The 23,452-nt window shown below is 42.5% G+C and overlaps 1 protein-coding gene across 4 annotated transcripts in view; it reads right to left on the bottom strand.

Annotated features, from left to right (window-relative positions):
• The window catches only part of LOC126419292 (protein I'm not dead yet-like), a 263,495-nt gene that overhangs the window by 193,908 nt on the left and 46,135 nt on the right, over window positions 1-23,452 (bottom strand). The window lies entirely within an intron of this gene.

Raw genomic sequence — 23,452 nt, 5'->3', positions numbered from 1 at the left:
CGGCAGGAATGTCTTTCTTTCCGTAAGTAAATGAGGCTGTACGAATTCCAATAGCCGACGATAACAACAGAAAATTATGAGACTGATATAAAGTAAATTTGGCTGAATCGATCATAGTACTTATTGTACTTCCACATATACCGGGAGAGGAACCGAATCCTTTGTATCAAATTTCCTTCGTTGTAAGATATGCCAGTTAAGTCTTTGCTCGGCCATTATCACAGCGCATTTACTAAAATTGGTTCCAAACTCACAAAAAAGTACAGAACAAAGTGAATAAAAATGTTGTGAACGCTTAAGTGACTTAACACTTTATTTTAATCCAAATTTCCATGTTTTTAAGCAGTTAATGCTTGAAAATATGGACATTTGGATCACAATAAAGTTATAATCGTACAATAGGCACGTACAATCGTTTTCACAATAGGTAAAATTTTAAAAATTACAGACTGCAAAATAATCCAGTTACAAATCATTTTGAGGACTGTAATAGATAGCGGGGCACCTCCCAGGGATTTTTTTAACTCACTGGAACAAGTAGGCCCGGAGATTGAAAATAGTGGACGTGTATTAAATTGCAACGTAACATAAGTGCAACAATATAAATCTACAGTATAACCGAGATAAGTTGAGCTTCGTTGCGAAGCTGTGATCAGTTCATATCGTCTTTTGTTTACGACTGCTGGAAGTCTCGGCGATCAAGTACCATCGCGATTCCTCCTGTTATGTGTGTCAATGAGAAATAAGTCAAGAGTATCTGAACACAGGGGTCTGTATAATGGGCTTTCACAAAAATCTTGTGGTTTTATTGTTTTGATTATAAGAAATTATGTTTTAAAAACAGTATTCTGTAAAAATTGATTGCTCATTTTATCTCGAGTTTTGATTTTTGTGATTGGGAGTGGGGGGGGGGGGGGGGGGAGGGAGGAGGGAGGAGAAGGGGGAAGAGGATGAATGAAGAGGTACATTCCGGCCTCTAAAATTTTATTAGAAATTAAACACTTCTAGACAGCATAAACGTAATATAAAGTTGGCATTTGAAGGAAAAACAGTTTAGCGGCTCGTCTCATGCTTGCAGCCTATCCATCACACACGGTCTCATGCGCCATTGTTTCATTGTAAGTCCCTGGTGAGTATTTTATAAAGTTTTGTTGTGTTTACCTATGATACTGCTGGGTGACATACTTGTACAAGCAAGGAAAAAAAGAAGACGAAAATTGAAGTCTTATCGAGGGCAACGTCGTTAGAGATGACGCACAATTTCTGATAGGACTAGGTTTCGAGGGAAATCGACCCCTTGTTTCTAGAAGTAGCCATCCCGACATTCGCTTCAAGCTTCTTAGGTGGTAGGACACGGAACTGAACTCTGATCGCCTCCAATTCTAATCGAGTGCCTTAGCCAATGCGCCTCATCGCTCTGTTTATCAAAATATAATGACAAGTGAATGTCAGCATTTTTATATCCACTGCTACCCGTAGCAAGAACGGCAAAAGAATGGATCTAACAACATTCTGCAAGTACCGAGTGCTCGTTAGTGTCCCCTACAGAAACATCAAAGGTGAACGAGAGTTGTAGCTTATTGCACCACAGACCACAAGCCCTCGGGTGGGGCCAGTGTGTCTTGGACAAATTCATTCTACGATACAGTGCTCATCAGGTCTACTTCGTAACGACCATCACCTGCGTGGAGGCAGAATCTGCTTTCATCTCTGAAGACACCGGCGAGCCATTCCATCCTCCATGTGATCCTCTGACGGCACTATTCGAGCCGTGCACGTCGATACTGTAGCGCGAGTGGAAGATGGACTAGAGGTGTGGGTGCCCATAGACCCACTGCTAGAAAACGGTTCCAAACAGTTCTTGTTGACACTTGTGGGGTCGCATTTGCTCTTACCTGTGCTCTGGAAGCTGTACGACCTGGCACTTCTGCCCTTATGATAAGACGGTCTTGACGTGAGTCTGTGATGCGTGGACATCCAGAACCTCTTCTACAAGTGCGAGAATGCTTTCGTGTGTGTCCACTTTTGCTAGCATCGCTGCACAGCTGACATGGCACGTCCGGTTTGGATAGCGGTTCTCCGAAACGACCAGTCCGCTACTCGAAAGGCCACAATGTGACCGCTCTCAAACTGGCTGAGTTGGCTGTAAGAAGCACGAGTGCATCTGTGTTGAATGTTTTCCTGCTTGCTTCGCACGTTTGCACCACACTCAGCCTTTCGGCTATGAATATTCCCTACTAAAGGGTAGACAAAGATGGCGCTCTGTTAGCTATGCCACTACGCAGTCTGCTGGCTGATGACGTTGAAATCATTATCACTTACCATTCCCCATGTGGCATATTCTATTACTGGACCAAATTCAACATCATCTTTCAATGTATTCTAATTATTTTTAGGACTGTAGATATTTTGTTTAAAGGTAGACAAATCAAGTTTTTAATTTTTTTAACTTTGATAATGTGATCAAAAACCGAAAGGCGTTGTATGTCGCCATATGCTGTATTTAAAACTAGCTCATTGCGTTATAAGGTCACATGACGTTTCAAGGCTTTTATATATGTGTGGTGTCTTTTTTTTCGGACATGTCAGAAATAACAGACACCATTCTTGATCCCGAAACCGTACATATGTATGAATAAACGAAATAAATTCTGACATCGGTCGGCCCAGTGCACAATGGAGCCGTCACCAGCTTGTCTCTGTCCTGCAGTACAGGTGTCAACGACCTGTTACCTTGGAAGATTACGGATTCGCGTTCTCCCATCAGCATGAAGAAGAAGGAATTGGGATTCATCAGACCATGCAACGCTCTGCCACTGCGCCAACGTCGAGTACCGATGTTCACATGCCCATTTCAGTCTTAGTTGCCGATGTCGTTGTGTTAACATTGGCACATGCCTGGGTCGTCAGCTCGGGAGGCTCATCGTTAGGGGTGTTTGATGCTATATGTGTTCGGACAAACTTGTACTCTGCCCAGTTTTAACGTCTGATGTGAGCTCCGCCACAGTTCGCCGCCTGTCCTGTTTTACCATTCTGCCCAGCTGTGACGTCCGACATCTGTGGGTGGTCGCCCAGCCCTATCACGTCTGGACGTGGTTTCACCTTGGTTTCGCCACATGTTGAAGACACTCACCACAGCACTCTTTGAAAACCTGATAAATCGTGTAGTTCCTGAAATACTCGTGTCGAGCCTGCGGGTCATCACAATGTGCCATCGGTTAAACTCAGATAGATCGCTCGCCTTCCCCATTCTACATACGGACAGCACACCCACTGATACTATACTCACCATTCGTGTGCCTGACTAGCAGTCATACCTCGTCAGGTGATGCTGCTATCACCTGGATGGGTCTGTATCGATAGTAGATCGGTGGGCATAATGTTCTGGCCTATCAGTATATAGTAACGATCAACCACAACCTCTTAACACAAAAAACTTCATTTATAGGCTCACACTGGACCGTGCGCTGACATTTAGGAAGCACTGCCTAAACACAAAACAAAAACTATCTGGCCGAAATCACATCATCAGAAAGCCCACAAGTAGCGGATGGGATGGTGCACCGATAGTACTCAGAACATCGCCACTTGCATTATGTTACTATGCCACTGGATACGCCTGTCCTGTTTTGTACAGTTGTGTTCATGCCAGGCATGTAGATATTACCTTCAACGAGATATGCAGGATAACATTAGAATGCTCGAGCGCAACGGCTACCTACAAACTCTACAGCCTGGCGGGGATAGCCCCACAGATGTAAGACGGAAAGTTGCCACGAACACAGAGAGGCACAAAGTGAAATTAAACACTGCTCACCCATTGCAAGGACACCAACCTCCCCTAAGCAGCCTGAAATCTAGGAAGAGCTTCCTAGAAACTTCCGTCAGTGACAATGCGTTACTGCCAAGGCACAACAAAACCTCTGGACAACCAGAAACGCAGATATCCCTTCATGGATCCCATTTTTGGAGGCCTTCCCCCTGGCGAAAATCTGCAATGGAAAATGTGGAAGTCCCTAAACGGACTAAGGAATGGGGTGAGCCGAACAAAGCATAATATGGCCAAATAGAACTATCGAGGGGACCCTTTAACTTCGTGCGTTGTAGAGCAGAACAAACCACCAAGCACCTGTACAACTGTCCCTAGTGCCCAGTTTCCTGCATGCTGGAGGACCTATTGTGGGCCAAGGACAATGCCGTCGAGGTCGCCAATTTTTGATCTGAATATGTTAGTCCGTTTATATGTAACTATCATTATATCGGTCTAACTGCCTCACACTGTATCTATCTTTCCTTCATATGTATTAATTTTATATATCTAGTCTGTTTTTCTCTTTTTGTCCATTTTGTATGCAACGCTCTTGACATAAATAAATAAATGAAGAGCGCAAAGTGGCATTATTAATTAGAATTACCGAACGCTAACACATAAAAATATTTCGTAGTGTCTTCTGAAAGTCAAATCGGCCAATGATACGGACATTTTGGTGGAAAGGATTTTTCGTTTCACGATGTATAGGTGTTTGTGCTTTGGGGATGGCGTAGATGACGATGATGGTAGCGTCAGGACTGCGGTGTAGTGTTTGTCTTGACGGTGGGAAAATAAGGGGGTCAGACCTGTAACCAACATGTAATTATTCTCGAATAGCCATCACCTTTGCCCCGAGAGGCACTGCAGAGAGCTTAGGAAGGAAGAGAGATTTAGGGAAATCACGGAAAAGCTGTATGTGATTGTCCGTGTGTGCTGTATGTGATTTAGATCGCCATCCTCTCAAATACGAGTCCTGTGTCCTATGGCGAGGTCAGGTTTTCAACTCAGAACGTTGCGAGTGCACTTTGACACACACACCACACTCGTCATATGGCGGCTAACGTACGTTACTGACCTCGAATACGAACGCGCAGCGATCTCTGAATGGACATAATCCTCCGTTTCGTGACCGTTTAAGTGTCGACGAAGCATAACAATCTGGCATGCGACGTTTTCCCGCAGGAGAGCATTACACAACATATTGTTCTACGATTAAAAAGCTTCACGTAGCTTATGTCATGTGACTCTGTTGTCTCTAACGACGCGTGTCGACAGTATGTTCAACTTCAGCCTTCCTGACCAGTAGACAATGGCGCAATGCGCAAGATATAGAATTCACATTTTGGAAGAGCGTATAAAATTTCATTCGCGGATGTCGAGTTGCCGTCAAATCCACTTCAAGTATTCCATGACATTAGCTGCTGAGTTTTGGTGAATGGAATTCTAGAGTGATTGCAGGTGGCTGTCACACTCAGAGTACTGTGTTAATTACGTAGCCTTTAAATATGGACATGGCAATTGTATGTTCATTCGAGGTCCTGTCTGAAGAAATAGCTCCTATTCTTCACCTGTTCTATTACTAACCCTCTGTAGTGCCACAGAAAACGCCTTAAAGGACTGAGTTTTCCTTTTCTCTCCTCAGAACTTCTTGACCTTTCCCCTCCATCTCTCTCGCTCTTCTTTCAAGAACATAAATATCCTTTTTTCTTGCACTTTGTGACCCTCTTTCGTTTTCTTGTACCCTTCTCCATCGTTTATCTCTGGCATATTGATTGATGTGTACTTGCTTCTCCAGCTTTCCTCCCCTTCCCGTAGCTGTCTGTCCCAATTTACAACCAGTTGTCTCACATATTCTTCTGACTATTTTGACCATAGTCGTCCTGATCACGTGTCTCACAAACCTTGCCGTTTGCAATCGGGTTTCCCCTGATGTAGTCCTCATGTCCCGGCGCAGTTCTCCCCCAGGTCTTCACATCCATCTTTCACCACCTCTTTTATAGCCTTATATTTATTTCTCTACTGGTTCTGCATCATGTCTTTCTATTGTTATATCCTCTCTCTTGCATACAGTACTACATTCCTCATTGTTGTCTTGCCGTGTTTGATATTCTCGTCTACAGATATATTCTTGTTATTGTCTGGTCAAACAGAAGGCTCTCTACAATCCCCCATTTCCCCTGTCTGTTCCAGTTACATATCGTTCCAGGAATTTAAATTTCACCACCTTTGTCACAGCACCTTCTGCTGTTTTCCAATCCCCGGTGGTGTTCAGCTTCTTTACGTTATTGTAAACAATCCTCAGTCTTACCCTTCTGGCTCCACAGTCGTTTTACACTGCTCTGCAAAACTAAAGCCCCTGATAGATGCATTAACTGCTTTTACCAGAGGTCTCCTAGTCATGTACAGCATGCTGGGCGTCACATGGCAGGAGGTCAGCGTAACTACAGCGTCAAATGGGGCAGGCCCAAATACACGAGGCGGTTGAAGGAACAGGAAATGACAGAGTGTGTCTATCTGCGAGCACATACGATGCAGCTTGGTGGTGATCTTCATTACAACATGGCCCACAGAGAACATTTGGATGACTTCAAACGCTGAATAATCATTGGGAAACTGGAAAAGGATGAAGTGTGATGAATGTAGATCAGGAATTTGTTTAACGTGCATGGGAAGCGTTCTTAACCACAGGCACTGACGCTCGAAGGAGAGGAGGTGGTCGATCACAGTTAAGAGCAGCAGAAGGTGAACACTACATCGCGCAACAGGCAAGAAGAGACACAAGCCAAACGGCGAGTGTAATTGCAACTACATTCCACTCTCCACACTCCACAGTGGCATGGCGACTGCATGGTGGTGGTATCTTTGCCCAATGACCAGTACGTTGGGTACCATTGAGGGCAGGTGGACGAGCTCTTGAAATGAGACTGACCCGCCCGTTCCCTTGACTTAAATACCATCCAGTATGTGTTGGGGAGACGTATTGCGGATGTCCACATGCACCAACCCCATGCAGGAGTCGTCAACCGCACTGGTGGAACAGTGGAACGCCTTACTGCAAGAGCTCCTTACCAACGTTGTGGCAAACATGGGAGCACGTTGCAGAGCATGCGTTGCTGTTCGTGGTGATCACACATCCTACTGAGAACCATGTCCTGCCTTTTCAAATGGTTCAAATGGCTCTGAGCACTTTGGGATTTAACATATGACGTCATCAGTCCCATAGACTTAGAACTACTTAAACCTAACTAACCGAAGGACATCACACACATCCATGCCCGAGGCAGGATTCGGACCTGCGACCGTAGCAGCAGCGCGGTTCCAGACTGAAGCGCCTAGAACCGCTCGGCCAGAACGGTCGGCTGTCCTGTCTTTTGCAGTGCTAATTACTATCATATATCACAGCGACTTCGGTGTAATTACAGTCTTTGCGTAAAAATGTCAGTTCTGTTTGTCTCACTGCGTATGTGTCCTAGTTACCTTCTGTACTGTAATGTATCAATTTTTTCCATGTATGATCCACGTTTCATCGATCTATGTTACCTGGCTCTGACACATCATGTGAAAGTTACTCTAATCTATAAGTTTTGCACACCAGTCTACTACATACATACTCTGCAAGCCACTGTACAGTGCATGGTGGAGGATATATTCAGTTAACATAAGCGACTGTCTGTCGCACTTCATTGGCGGATGGAGCGAGGGAACAATGACTGCATAGCTTGCTGCGCACCCTAATCTCTCTTGATATTCTTCTGGTCCCTACGCGTGATATACAATGGAGAAGAGAAAAGGAAGGGTAGGGGGATTAGGGCTTAACGTCCGCTCGACGATGAGCCCATTAGTGATGGGGCACAATACGAATATCGAAACGATGTGGAAGGAAGTTCTGGGGTGCCCTTCGAAATAAAACGTTCCAATATTTTTCTTAAATGGTTTATGCAGATCTCGTGTACGATGGAAGCAGCAGAACTATTAGTCATTCTTCCTCGAACGTCAACTGAAATTTGTATGCTGAAGCTGTGTGTAACTGAATTTCTCGCTATAATCTGAAAACTGGCTCACTTCTAAATTCCGATTACAGATTCCGATCTAGAATCGGCGCAGCTACCCTACTTTTGAACATGAACATATTTATGCAATTTACTTTTTGGGAATGTGACTTTATTTATCTGAAATGCACTTGATCGTCTGTAAATTAGATTGCGTGAAAAGATTGATTCACAAGAATACTCAGAATGACCAAGTGTTACATAATTTAAGTGTCCCCCAGTACAAAAAATGCATCAGCTGAATTTACATGCAATTTCATTGATTGAAAACTGTTCCTAATATTCTCTCAAAATGCTCATTTAAGCCCAACAACAAAATCTTACTTTGCAAAGCATATCCTGACTTTGCTCTGGCTGCACTGCAGGAATGATGAAAAGAAATAAATCACTGTGCGGCAGTTTACCTTATTTTAACTTCTTTTAAATAGCTGTTTTAAGAAATTAGTTTTTGATTCTCTTTTCAGGATTGCTAATTACTGTTCACCCAAAAGTACAAGGCGTGAAAGTGTAAATTTTACCAAACACATTTTTTCTTTGAACAGTGGAGATATGGTTTGTGAAATAATTATAGATGACAAAAAAGAGTAATTTGGAACTATCCTTTTAATTATAAAAAAGTGTAATCGAAATAATATGAATTATCAGCATTGTCTTTCTCCGCACTGTCATACACCACAATTTCTGCTTATACAAAATAATTCTACTACAAAAGTTGTTTTCTTGGATTCCTAACGCAATACTATTTAACTAATCTAAATGTAGTAAGGCTGATCAGAATACTGAACACATGGCTGATGGTTTCTCCCTGATTACCAACCCGTAGATGAATTAGACACAATTAAATCTTTCACGGCAATAATTACTGGACTAGCGCTTACAGCTAACAAACTCAGAATGAGTTACCTTTTTCTGAAGCGCTGTCTATTTATACAATCATCTTAAAAATCATCCTTCATATTAACAGAATCTTCCGTCTGGTGCTTTTCATTAATCATCCTTTATCTTCAGATTACACATCACGGAACATCTCAAATGGAAATCTCTGTGGGGCATATCCGCAATTCAAGCTGCTGATTTTGCCATGATACAGAACCTCTTCACGACTTAATAACTACTGCTGTCAAAGACTGCGACATGACTTTTACCTATTTGCTTGTCCGCGCGCTACCCAATAACACAACCTCTGGAAACAAAAGACTGTATATCGCCCATGTGTTCACCATGCAAAGATGTTTAAAATGATAAAATACCGAATATACTAATATTTTCATTGCATTTGCATTAAAAGATGCACCAAGTGGTAACATAGCAAACAAACTGTGATTTACTACCAACATTGTAGGAAAAGACAGATTGCTCCTTACCGCAAAAAAGACACGTTAAGTTGCAGAAAGAGAGACACATACCATTCATACACACAAGCAAGCATACCTCATGCAGAAATTACCGCCAACTGCATGCAGCATCTTGTGCCAGCATTCCGGCCCGATATGCTGGAGTTGGTGGTTATAAGTGCATAGGGCGTGCTTGACTGTGTGTACGAAAGGTGTGTGTGTGTCTCTTTTATTGATGAAGGCTATGGCCGAAAGCTTTACGTAAGTGCCTTTTAATTATGCCTGTCTGCAACTTAACGTATCTTCTTTGCGGTAAGGAGCAATCTGTCTTTTCCTACATTGCTGATATTCTTCCCTGGAGTTTCCATAGTTGATTTTGTGATTTACTACCATTTTACTTGATGTATCAACCTATCACGGTGTTCTGACTTCAATGAAAGGGTTTTGCGAGAAACATATCTTCTTTCTTCCAGCCATCCCTATTCTCTCTCTCTCTCTCTGCCTGTCTCTCTCTCTCTCTCTCTCTCTCTCTCTCTCTCTCTCTCTCTCACACACACACACACACACACACACACACAATTCTGTGAATTATCAACTTAACGATTTGTTGATGTCTCAGAACATGTTTTGGCAACCAATACCTTCATCTAGTCGAGTTGTGACATAAATTTCCTTCCCCCCCCCCCCCCCCCCCCTCTAAATTAGAATCAGTATCACGTCGTTCGTTATCCGATTTACCACCTACGAGTTAAGTACCCCAAACGCAGGGGTAATAATCCAGAATTGGCCGCACTAGAGACTCGTACGCGATTCCCTTTGCAAATGCTCCGCACTTTCCCAGAAAATGTGAAAAAATCTCAGTGTTCCATCACATATTCTGGCACTGATTTTTCGCGTTCGTACCTTTTCATATCGCTGAGTAGTTATTATCCCTAAACGTTCTAACAGTGGCGCAGGCTCCAGAAACTTAGCATTAAAATTTATCTAGAAAAATTACGAAAACAATTTCGAGTTAACCGGACGTTTGTATGATCCTATCGTCGTCATTTTTCGGTAGTGTGGTACACTGTCGAACACCTTCCGGAACTGCAGAAAAAGGATATTTAGCTGGAGCTTCTATTTATGAAAACGGAGAGATGTGTAACAAAAACGTGGTCCTTTCGTCAACTCGCGCTTATGCTGTTAGAGAAGTTTCTTTTCGCTCTGGGACGTCATAATGTCCGGATGTAACGAAGCGGACGGGCGTTATGAATGTTATCTTTTTAAACAGGAGTGAACTGCGCTAGTTTAACATCATGAGCGACTCTTCGCTGCTCGAGAGACTCAGGTTGAATATGAACCATAAAACGCGTTAATTCCGTTATATACAACGTAAAATCAAATAATAATAGCGTCACTTCCGGGTTCGTGGTTTATTTTGAGGAGGGTCTTGTTCGTGATGCGTATACACTGGTCAAACGTGATGTGGTAGTAACATCATTCTACTTGACTGTATTTTCAAACGTTAAATTTTATATTGTGACTTGCCGCCTGTTGCCTTCAGTTTCGACACCAGACTGATTAAGAAAAAGACTAGGTGGAAGGTTTGAATCAGGTCAGTGGCTTTACATGGCATTTGGACTCCCCAGGATTTCCTGATAGATACTTCGCAAAGATGTTAATTATGGGTATTGCAGACTTCATGCATGCCCTTCTCACTAAAACCTTACTTCATACGGGTGCACGAGTGGCCATTAAATTCTCTGTAAGATCCTATTTTACATCAACAGTTTAAAAATGTGTTGGGTTCTCAACATTCTGTAAACAATACCTTTTTTACCATGTGGCTCATTGCTGTCATATATTAACTTTATATAAAAAGTGTTTATCTAGAGCATGATGTGTAGCTTGTTTAAAGTTTCGCGATAGCTCGTTTATTTTTATCTTTTTGTTCAGCATGAGGAGCAAGTTGATGCAGGTTCCGCAACTGCAGTATTGATTTCGAATAAAATCCCAACACCAGTGGCCGTTTTCTTATTTTAAAAACCACGAACGATTTCACCTCCCTAGGCCACTATGCAGTATCGAAATACAAAGTACAACGAAATTAATCAAATAGAGAAGAATGTAGCAATAGGCATCATAAATAGCAAGTGTAATGATAAAAGTTGCAAAACAAGTCAACCACAATCTTCATAAAAGCAGCATAATAAAAAATAATGTCGTGAAAATCGTCTACTATTAAACAACAGATGTACGTCACACAAAGTAAATTTTGGAACACAAAATTGTTAAGGCTTTCGTAGCCACTTGTTGACAAACTGCCTATTGGCTTCTGTCTCGGGTTCTTCGGCCGACGTTAATCTGATGATTTTACTGACGTTTCGCCAGCACGAGTGGCTGGCATTGTCAGAGCTTCACCCTCCACTGCTGGTGGTGAAGTGGAGCCGAGCTCGCGGCCGCAGACTGTATGTACCTGGCGCGCCAACGTCCGAGGGCTTCTCCGCGGTCATTTCCGGTGCCGTTCTCCTCTTGCTACCTGCGACGGTCGTTCGCTGCAGTACGGAAAGCCAGGATCCGTTTACTTTAAGGCTTTCTTCTTTCTTGTTGAAGCTGTTCGCGTGTTTTTGTATTTCTACAGCTTCTCTGAACAAGCGCGTGTGATAGTGCTTCTCTACAGCCAGAACTTCCGTGTCGGCGAATTTTAATACGTGGTCGGTTTCACTCAGTGCGTGCTCTGCCACGGCCAATTTCTCCACAGATAAGTCGATAATACTTTCGTTGTGTGGAGCCATGGTTAAGAACAGCTCAGTGGCTTCCTAAGACACTTAAACAGCCTACATACCAACATAAAATTTACAATGGAAGTAGAAAAGGACAAAAAACTGCCATTTCTTGAAGTGCTGGTCACAAGGGATGGCGAAAACCTGGGACACAGCGTGTATCGAAAACCGACACACATGGACCGATACCTGCACAAACTATCAAACCACCACCCTAGCCAGAAAAGAGGCATGATTAATACGCTCGTAACGCGAGCAGGACGAATATGTGAGCCGCAGCACCTCAGACGCGAAATGCAACACCTGGAAAGTGTTCTGAGGAGCAATGGGTACTCGACAAATTATATTAGAAGTGTAACAGAGCCAAACACTCGGCGAAGTAAGGAATCAGGAAAAGAAACGTCGGGTACGGCCAAGTGCCTTCCCCACCTTCCCTTATCAGAGCTTGTACTCCGTCTCTAATGATCTCGTTGTCGGCGGGACGTTAAGCACTAATCTCTTCCTCCTGCTCCATCCAAGATGTACGCGCAACTGGTTCTGGCATTTTATTCAAAATCGTTTGTTTGTTGCAACTGAACTAACCGTTCTGAATTCGCAATATGCCGTCTGATAGCGAAGAACTGTCATTAACGCCACATTACATCTCTCCACGTCGAACTCTAGAAGCTGCATTTTACTAGTGTCACACGAGGCAGAAGACTGGGAGCCAAGGGGTGCTTCTTGTTCACTACCGATGAAGACGACGGTATACCAGACGGAAGGTGGTCCAGCAGTCTCCGGGACCCCTGTCGAAGCATTAGGGACGACAGTACGTTGTCAGCCCATAAGGACGGTCCATTAGCAGCCGTGGGGAAGGGAAGATAGCCCGAAGATAAAGCCTGCGGTCTAGGGAGCACCGGTTTGTGGTTGTCGCGACATCTGAAACGTCTCTTCTCAGGGAAAGTCGAGTTTCCTGGTGGGGTACAGCATTTAAGCCTCAAAATGTTTTACGTTGTCTATGTATATCAATGGATCTAGAGCGCTCAACGGTTAATTTGACGAAGATAGTGCCAATGATGTTTAGTTATTTGGTTTGTAAGGAGGGAGTGTCATTTTGATTTTTGTAAGTTATCGACATACATGTCAAAGAAAGAGGAAGTTGCGTTACTGTTAATAAATCTTTGCTCTTGTCGTGGCACAGTCTTTGCCTCGGTGCAGTCTCAATCATTCTTAGGTGAAGTGTGGTAGATATGAATATATTCGGTAGTGCTGTTTTGACTTGTGATTGTATCAGTTAGATGAAGAAATATTTATTGTATAGGACAGCAAGGATGAATATCCTGCATGTATTGGAAAGCGAAAAGAATATAAATTTTGAATAACGTTATTATTTTTGAAGAGAAGTTTGAGGTAAGGCTGCAGCACTGCACAGCTAGTTAGTCGGAATGATTAATGTCAGCTGGTTATCTTGTTCAAAGCCAAGAGAACGACCACACCACTTTCCTGAGTCACACATTAGTTATCAATTGATTAAGTTGTTTAGTTTTTATAGAAATTCTCTGTTAACATTGTACCGTTTCAAATCATTGTTCACTTTGTTAAGCATAGCACTGTTCAGACCTTCATTCTAAAATCGTTGTCTTAGAATATCATTTTATAGGAATAGTTACTCTCCCTACCCTACTGCATAAAAAAGGATTATCATTACGAGTTACTACATTGCACGATGTGGTATGCAACTGTTTGAATATTGTTTGGAAATTTTATTTAGAAATAGAAATCTAGCTTAGCCGCCGTCTGATTGCTCTTTGCTGTTGTGCTTTCGAGAAATCTGCAACACTGTTGTCAAGACGCAAGCTAAATGGAAATTTTAATTAGGGCCAGATAAATATTTTACTTCAGTTGCGCATTTAATATAAAGACAAGCTGTATTCAGACCAGTTGCAGTTCAGTTCAAATTAGGCTGTTTAGTCAAAGTTTAGCATACGAATTTCAGTTAAACAACAGTTTGTGGGTACATAGTTTTGGCAATAAGAAGATTTTGTATAGAGCGGGAGGTAAATTTGGGCTACATTTCATACAAAAACATATAGTGGGTTGCTTACAGATTGTATCAGGAGCAATAAAACAAACTTAGAGGAAAACATAGGGTGAACTCGGACTCCACCGACAAATGCTGGGAGTTATTCAGAGATAATTTCGGTGTTTTTGCTTCAACGAACACGTGGTCTCCGGTGGTTCGTTACATAGTAATTGAATTTCGTTTCATTTATTATCCCCATTAATATTCATATCTGTACTGCACTGAAAATATCTGCATAAGAATGCAAATGTCGACGGTGTGCGCTATGTATCTTGTTTCGGAACAAACTTGCTCCTTTCACTCACGGCACTTACTGTTGACAACAGTAATGCCCATTTTATTTTCTGCCCTCAAGCTTGTATTTAGCATTGTTCGGTTCTGTCTGGGGGTTGTTTTTGCAGCAGAGCTAGTCGTGTGTTAACAGTGATACATGGCAGTATGAATAGATTAACTGATGAAGAGTTGGCCGTTTTGCACTTCGTCTATGGACTCACTGAATACAATGGAATTGAAAAGAACGCAAAGCGTCCAAGATTGGCAATGTTTTACTGAAGCACGAAATTTAGTGCGAAGTTCAACAGAGACACTTTTTCTGTCTCGAAATCTGGCAGAAAATCCTAGGAGATTCTGGTAGTACGTTAAGTACACCAACCGCAAGACTCAATCAATACCTTCACTGCGCGACACCAATGACATTGCCACTAAGGCGGAGTTACCAAATAAGGTTTTCCGAAATTCCTTCGCCAAAGAATACGAAGTAAAGGTTGCAGAATTAGAATCAAGAACAGCTGCCAGCGTAAGTAACTTAGAAGTAGATGTCCTCGGTGTAGCAAAGCAACTTGAATCACTTAACAAAGACTAGGCCTCCACCCAAGATTGTATACCAGTCACGTTCCTTTCAAAGTATGCTGATATAATAGCTCCCTACATAGCAATCATATACAAACACGCACCCGACGAAAGATCTGTATCTAAAGCCCCAAAAGTTAGTCAGGTTACACCAGTACCCAATAAAGGAAGTAAAATTAACCGCTGAATTACAGACCGATGTTACCAACATCTCTTTGCAGTCAGGTTTTGGAATATACAGCGTGGTCCATTGATAGTGACCGGGCCAAATATCTCACAAAATAAGCATCAAACGAAAAAACTACAAAGAACGAAACTCGTCTAGCTTGAAGGGGGAAACCAGATGGCGCTATGGTTGGCCCGCTAGATGGCGCTGCCATAGGTCAAACGGATATCACCTGCGTTTTTTTTAAAAATGGGAACTCAAATTTTTATTACATATTCGTGTAGCACGTAAAGAAATATGAATGTTTTAGTTGGACCACTTTTTTCCTTTTGTGAGAAATGTATAAGTACGTGGTATCACGTAACATTCCGCCAGTGCGGACGGTATTTTCTTCGTGATACATTACCCGTGTTAAAATGGACTGTTTACCAATTACGGAAAAGGTCGATATCGTGTTGATGTATGGCTATTGTAATCAAAATACCCAACGGGCGTGTGCTATGTATGCTGTTCGGTATCCTGGACGACATCATCCAAGTGTCCGGACCGTTCGCCGGATACTTACGTTATTTAAGAAAACAGGAAGTGTTCAGCCACATGTGAAAAGTCAACCATGACCTGCAACAAATGATGATGCCCAAGTAGGTGTTTTAGCTGCTGTTACGGCTAATCCGCACATCATTAGCAGACAAACTGAGCGAGAATCGGGAATCTCAAAAACGTTGGTGTTGAGAATGCTACATCAACATATTTGCTATCGTGATCCACCGACAACGCCTGACAACATGCGTCACAGCATTGTCAATGCATGTGCGAACATTACGGATGGCGAACTACTCGCTGTTGAGAGGAATGTCGTTACACGTATTGCCAAATACATTGAGGTTGACGGGCATCATTTTGAGCATTTATTGCATTAATTTGGTATTTACAGGTAATTACGCTGTAACAGCATGCGTTCTCAGAAATGATAAGTTCACAAAGGTACATTATCACATTGGAATAGCCGAAATAAAATTTTCAAACGTACCTACGTTTTGTATTTTAATTTAAAAAACTTACCTGTTACCAACTGTTCGTCTTAAATTGTGAGTCATATGTTTGACTATTACTGCGCCATCTATCACAAAGCGAAGAAAGTGGTCCAACTAAAACATTCATATTTCTTTACGTACTACACGAATATGTAATAAAAAATGAGGGTTCCTGTTTAAAAAACGCAGTTGATATCCGTTTGACCAATGGCAGCGCCACCTAGCGGGCCAACCATAGCGCCATCTGGTTTTCCCCTTCAAGCTAGACAAGTTTCGTTCTTTGTAGTTTTTTCGTTTGACGCTTATTTCGTGAGACATTTGGCCCGTTCACTATCAATGGACCACCTTGTATACTCTGTTCGAACATTATGAATTAGCTCGATCAAAACATTCTGTTGACAAATAGTCATCACGGATTCAGCAGGTATCGTTCTTATGAAACACAACTAGCTCTTCATTCGCACGAAGTAATCAGTGCTATCGACAAGGGAGCTCAAATGGATTCCATATTTCTAGATTTCCAGTAGTCTTTTGATATTGTTCCTCACAAGCGATCTCTAATCATGTTGCATGCCTATGAAGTATCGCCTCAGTTGTGCGACTGGATTCGCGATTTCCTGTCACAGTTCGCAGTAATTGATGGAAAGTCATCGATTAAAAAGAATTGATATGTCACGATCCCCAAGAAAGTGTTATAGGCCCTCTGCTGTTCCTGATCTACATAAGTGATTTAGAAGACAATCTTAGATTGTTTGCAGACGATATTTTCATTGATCGTTTTGTGAAGTAATCAGACGATCAAAGCGAAAAGTAAAATGATTAGGCAAGATATCTGTGTGGTGCGAGAAGTGGCAATTGAAGCTAAATAACGAGAAGTTTGACGTCACCCACATCAGTGATAAAAAGATTTCGCAAAATTTCGTTTGCTCGATAACTCACACATATCTAAAGTCTGTCAATTCAACTAAATACTTCCGATTTCAATTATGAACAACTTAAATTGGGACGATCATATAGACAATGTTGCGAGGAAAGCGAACCAAAGGCTGCGATTTATTGGCAGAACACTTAGAAGATGCAACAGGTCTACTAAAGAGACTACCACACTACACTTGACCGTCCTCTTCTGGAGTATTGCTGCGCGGTTTGGATCCGAATCAGATGGGACTGACAGAGGACATCTAAAAAGTTCAAAGAAGTGTAGCTCATTTTGTACTATCGCGATATATGGGAGAGATACGCGAGTTGGGGTAGCAATAATTAAAACAAAGGTGTTTTTCTTTACAGCAGCACGTTTTCGGGCAACTTTTTCACCAACTTTGTCCTCCGAATGTGAAAATATTTAGCTGGCGCCCCCCAACACAGGAGGAAATGATCATCATAATAAAATAAGAGAAATCAGAGCTCGCATGGAAAGATTTGTGTCCGTTTTTCCCTCATGCTGTTCGAGAGTGGAACGGTAAGAAATAGCCTGAAGGTGGTTCGCTGAACCCTCTGTCAGGCACTTAATTGTTATTTGCGGAATAGTCATGTAGATGTAGATGGAACAGTGGGAAAGTGACACTATGGTGAGTTGGTCCGCCAGTGATGGCAACCACATCACAGTGGTTTTTGCATCTGCAACCTCTGTTGCTCTTCATCAGGAAACATATGCGTACTGCCGCGTAATATTTGTCGTGGCATGCATATCGATACGTATATAAAGCACTCAAACCTGTCGACAGTTAACATGCTTAAATTGTGAATGGCCAATAAAATAAGAAAACTTTCGTTATGCTAAATCTGTTCGGGCGTAGTTTTGATGCACATTCGAATGAACTGCAGCATTCTGTGCTGGCAGTGGGATATAGGTTCCCGTTAGTTTTTAGCTACAGTGGCACAGAACTGTTAATATGAACCCAGATGCAGTTCTCAACGGAATACTATAAAAGGTGTTACAGGGATGGGTTACTTACACGAAAATAAGAAAACAATATCTATTAAACAAAGGCTCTAAAGCGCATACCTTAAGGGATATGAGCACCTGTTAATCTTCGTTGCTATGAAACACATCTCTTCTACTGCTAGCTCTTTGCTTTTCATACGCTGTGAGGAGGTAGTATGGAACAAGACAAGAAACAGATGTCTAGTGAACATGGGCACTAAGGTGCATACTGTAAGAGCTACGAGCACTTGTTCAGTAGAAGAGACCTGTTTCACAGTAGCGAAGATGAGCAAGAGATGATAGCTCTTGGAGTATGCATTTTAGACCCCATACTTACTAGATTTTTTTAATCAATACTTCCACCTCCGAAAATATGGAAAGCAGTAGAAGAGATCAAGCATCGAAGATGAACAAGTGCTCTTACCTCTTAAGGTATGCATTTTATAGCCCATGTATTTTTATTGTATTAGGAACCTGTCCCTAAAGTTTGTCGGTGTTTTTTGAGACATCCTGTATGACAAAGAGAGCCGAAAACGGTAACTGCTCTGTCTTCTTACGGTAAGTGTAGTACATTCATAACAGGCGCATGCTTAGGAATAAAATTACATGTGTAATTTCTGGTGATACATAAATGCCCAAAAGACAGATGTAATCGAACAAAGAGAAAACGAAACAGGAGCAGCCGCTGTTGACGTCTTTTTCGTGGAAAATAACGACTGCCAAAATTGAGCTTCTCTCTGTTGACGCCATTCACCTCATAGACTGTTCAACTGAGGCTCTGAATGTGAACCCAACACAAAATGAGATGCAATGGGGAAGAAAGGAACCCTAGGGTCTAACGTCGCGTCTACGACAATGTCACTAAAGATGGAACACAAGCACATTAGCCTTGGAGATTGAAGGGAATCACAGAAAATACAAATCTGGATGAGCGTGCGTCGATTTGAACCAAGGACCATCCGATTTTTTTTTTTCGTTTTGTTTTAGATAATCTTGGAGCATTTCTTGATAGTACAAGATTTTTGGACTCCAGCATAAATGCCCATCGGCTGCAGTGAGAAACCGTCAAAGAGAAAAAAAAAGTCTACCCTACTTCCAATGAAGATTTTCAGCCGTTTACTTCCTGTTGCACTAACGAGAGCCTAAACTTTTGACGTAGGCGATGATAACCGGACATATGGAACAGTGAAATGAATGAAGACTGATTAGATAATTTTTCAGTTTAATCAGCTACTAATTGTATACAAATTCTGTACTGAGATTAGTGGTACGAAAGCAAGCAAAATTTCGGTACTGGAGGAAAAATCGCAGCGAAACGTGAAATTAAAGTGCTTCCATAACTTGTAACAACAGTAACGGACGCTCATATCCGCTGTGTAAACAGTATCCGTATTTTGCGAATGGATGGAATTCACCACAGTTTCCCTCATCATTACGACGGTGACGCAAGAACACTTCGTACCGTTTATACGTTTCTGGCTGCTGAACAATGGCTTCGTTGCAATAGATGCCGATGTAAAAGCTGTTACAGGCCACAAAACAGCTAGTTACTTTCAGAACCTTCCGCTTTCTGCTCACGCGGTATTGTAGTCGGCATCATCTCGAAATCTAGTAATTCTGACTCAGACAGTATTCTTCAAGAATTTTCACGGCGTCCGTCCTGTACCATCTGCTTGACAGATATTTAAGTTAGACGAAAAGGAATACTAAAAAACAAACACGTTTCTCCATGGCAGCAGCAGTAGAACGTGTAATGGCTCTATTTCACATTGTACAAGTCTCTTGATAGCGTCATAAACTTGCAGAGCAGTTTTTAACGGAGTCTGTGCCGTTTTTCTGCTAAGGTATTCTGACATGAAGAAATGATTCTTCTTTAGCAAGAGAGTTGCGTGTAAGGCTGGTACAAAGCAATCCTTATAATACTGCTTGGGTTACGCTGTGTGTGCCCTCTCGTCTACTGTGGATAATTTACAGACCAAAGCGCCAAACTATAGTTCTCTGCCATTATTCATGTAGGTCCATCGGTGTACGAGGGTTGACTGAAAAGTAATGCCTCCACCTTCGTAAGTCTTCAACAGTTGGTAGCATTGGTATGCGGCAGGTACTGGCTTGTTCCGCAGTCTCTTCTCTACAGCTCCAGTTGGCGGGAAGCCTTAGCATTGAACGGTTGTGTTGATACAGTGTAGAGTATGAACCGTGCGCGGACGGTCGGTCAATGCTTGACAGATATTTAAGTTAGACGAAAAGGAATACTAAAAAACAAACACGTTTCTCCATGGCAGCAGCAGTAGAACGTGTAATGGCTCTATTTCACATTGTACAAGTCTCTTGATAGCGTCATAAACTTGCAGAGCAGTTTTTAACGGAGTCTGTGCCGTTTTTCTGCTAAGGTATTCTGACATGAAGAAATGATTCTTCTTTAGCAAGAGAGTTGCGTGTAAGGCTGGTACAAAGCAATCCTTATAATACTGCTTGGGTTACGCTGTGTGTGCCCTCTCGTCTACTGTGGATAATTTACAGACCAAAGCGCCAAACTATAGTTCTCTGCCATTATTCATGTAGGTCCATCGGTGTACGAGGGTTGACTGAAAAGTAATGCCTCCACCTTCGTAAGTCTTCAACAGTTGGTAGCATTGGTATGCGGCAGGTACTGGCTTGTTCCGCAGTCTCTTCTCTACAGCTCCAGTTGGCGGGAAGCCTTAGCATTGAACGGTTGTGTTGATACAGTGTAGAGTATGAACCGTGCGCGGACGGTCGGTCAATGCGATTTAAGCAACGTGCAGTCATTGAATTCTTGACAGCAGAAGGTGTCACCCCAAAGGAGATTCATCAGAGAATGAAAGCAGTTTATGGTGATTGTGTTGATATGAGTACTGCGCGTTGTTGGGCGAGTAAGTTTAAAGGTGCTGAGGCGGGAACATCTGACCTGCGTGACAAGCAAAGAGTTAGACGTCCTGTGACAGCAACCACCGAGTTTCACAAGCAAAATGTTGACAGATTGATTCAGGACGATCGTCGTATCACTCAGAGGGAAATTGCTAGCACAATCCGCATTTCAAAAGAGTATCACATTATTGCTTTGCTTGGCTATCGGAAGATCTGTGCACGATGGGTACCCCGGATGCTGACTCCTGAAATGAAAGGGCACCGACTTGAAATTTGCCAGGAACTCCTCTCGCGTTACGAGAATGAAGGTGACGTCTTTCTCCATTCAATTGTGACAAGAGACGAGACGAGGGTGACACCTTCTGGTGTCAAGAATTCAATGACAGCACGTTGCTTAAATCGCATTGTCCATACTATACACTGTAACAACACAACCGTTCAATGCTAAGGCTTCCCGCCAACTGTAGCTGTAGAGAAGAGGCTACGGAACAAGCCAGTACCTGCCACATACCAATGCTGCCAACTGTTGTAGAGTTACGAAGTTGGAGGCATTACGCCGGCCGAAGTAGCCGTGCGGTTAAAGGCGCTGCAGTTTGGAACCGCAAGACCGCTACGGTCGCAGGTTCGAATCCTGCCTCGGGCATGGATGTTTGTGATGTCCTTAGGTTAGTTAGGTTTAACTAGTTCTAAGTTCTAGGGGACTAATGACCTCAGAAGTTGAGTCCCATAGTGCTCAGAGCCATTTGAACCATTTTTTGGAGGCATTACTTTTCCGTCAACCCTCGTAATATAAACTGATCATCACTTTTAAGGCACACGCTTCTATACTTTTATAACATTAATAGAACAGCTGGATGAAGTTCACTAATTCGATGTTGTACTATATGCGCGTATGGAAACATGCAACTCAGAAATTGTTTCCAGAGCAATTTTGCGGTATTTGCCATACAATGATGAGAAAAATGCAACACTCAAGGTCAAGGTCATTTTATTCTCAAGTAAGGTGATAGGTGGTGCCTCATTGCAGGAGTATATGACAGCGAATTCACACCAGATGAAACACACACGTCGCAGTAAAGTCACATCCCTACACAGTGTTTCCCTCGTTGTCGGTAACGCAGACGTGTATCCTCGCGTGCAAACTATCACGGAGGTGCCGAATGACAACCTGCGATAGATTGTCCCAAGCATCTTGCGCCTTTTGTGGCAATTCGGCAATGGTGCTTGCAGGACCTGGAGAACGGAGTAAGTCCCCGCTTCATCATGTCTCATACGTGTTTAATTAGTGAGACATCTTGTGATCTTGGTGGCCCAGGGAACTGTTCTACACCATGCAGAGCACGTTGCGTCGCAACAGCCGTACATGGACGTGCACTGTCTTGCTGAAAAAGTACATCACCTTCCTGTCGAAGCAACAACGCATCACTATAGTGCGTTTAAAAGTAGTTGCTCAAAATTGATTCAAATAGCTCTGAGCACTATGGGACTTAACAGCTGAGGTCATTAGTCCCCTAGAACTTAGAACTACTTAAATCTAACTAACCTAAGGATATCACACATATCCATGCCCAAGGCAGGATTCGAACCTGCGATCGTAGCAGTCTCGCCGTTCCGGACTGAAGCGCCTAGAACCGCTCGGCCACAACGGCCGGCAAATTAGTTGCGACTGTTGACAGTTCAGTACGGAGCAAGTGGAGGGAAGCACAGATGGCAGCGTGTGTTGAACGCGTCAGCAACGACGAAACGCCAGGTATGCTCGACGTATCACCTGTCAGCCGCGCAAGCTGGACCCTCTGCAGACTTTCGCTAACGATTTTAAGGAAACTATATCGTAATAAACTCTGAGTCGTGCACAACTTATAACTTCATTCGTCAGCTTCATGATGAATTACCTATCGTTTCTTCTATTGTTCTAGTTATTGTGGTATTTCGGTATTAGCTGAACTACTGCGAGAAATTCTTAAAATTTGCAGTGAGTAATGGGGGGTCGCTATGGATTTGCGTTAGGTGTATTTTAGGTCATACGTTGTTGCAAAAGAAGTTTAGATAACATATTAATTTGTTCTTTAAACCTCGAAGGATATCGCTATCTATCTCCAATGTCGATAAAATGGAATGATTAATATGCAAGACTTTAATATCTACCGAGATATTCAAGCAACTACGTTTTTAAAAATCAAATAACGTTATTTTTAAGGACCACTAATAGACTGTTAAACGAGAATTGCTGTGGGTTTTGCAACAATATAAGTGAAGACGCTGCACATTTATTTTTACACTGAGAATGGGCTTTCTCGTAACTATTGGTAAGTCTCTGTTTTAGGATTCTGCAACAATTTCAACTGCGTTAGACTGTTATTGAAATCTATACCTGTAAACTCTGCTGTGTTTAGGAAAAAGAAGCAAATGTTAACACAGCAGCAAGAAAACTAACGTATTACTCAAAACTCGACACAGTCCTTCATGAATCCATGTCTCAACCACATTCCTGGCATGGCTGACAACTTGAGACCAGTCCTGTGATGTAACATTTGCAGTGACTTCTTTTGTCAGCATTTCAACCTCGCTGGGCGTA

The sequence above is a fragment of the Schistocerca serialis genome, chromosome 9 (genome assembly GCF_023864345.2).
Source record: "Schistocerca serialis cubense isolate TAMUIC-IGC-003099 chromosome 9, iqSchSeri2.2, whole genome shotgun sequence".
Lineage (NCBI taxonomy): Eukaryota > Metazoa > Arthropoda > Insecta > Orthoptera > Acrididae > Schistocerca > Schistocerca serialis.
The sequence above is the reverse complement of the archived record's forward strand: the minus strand, read 5'-3'. Positions and strand labels throughout refer to the sequence as shown.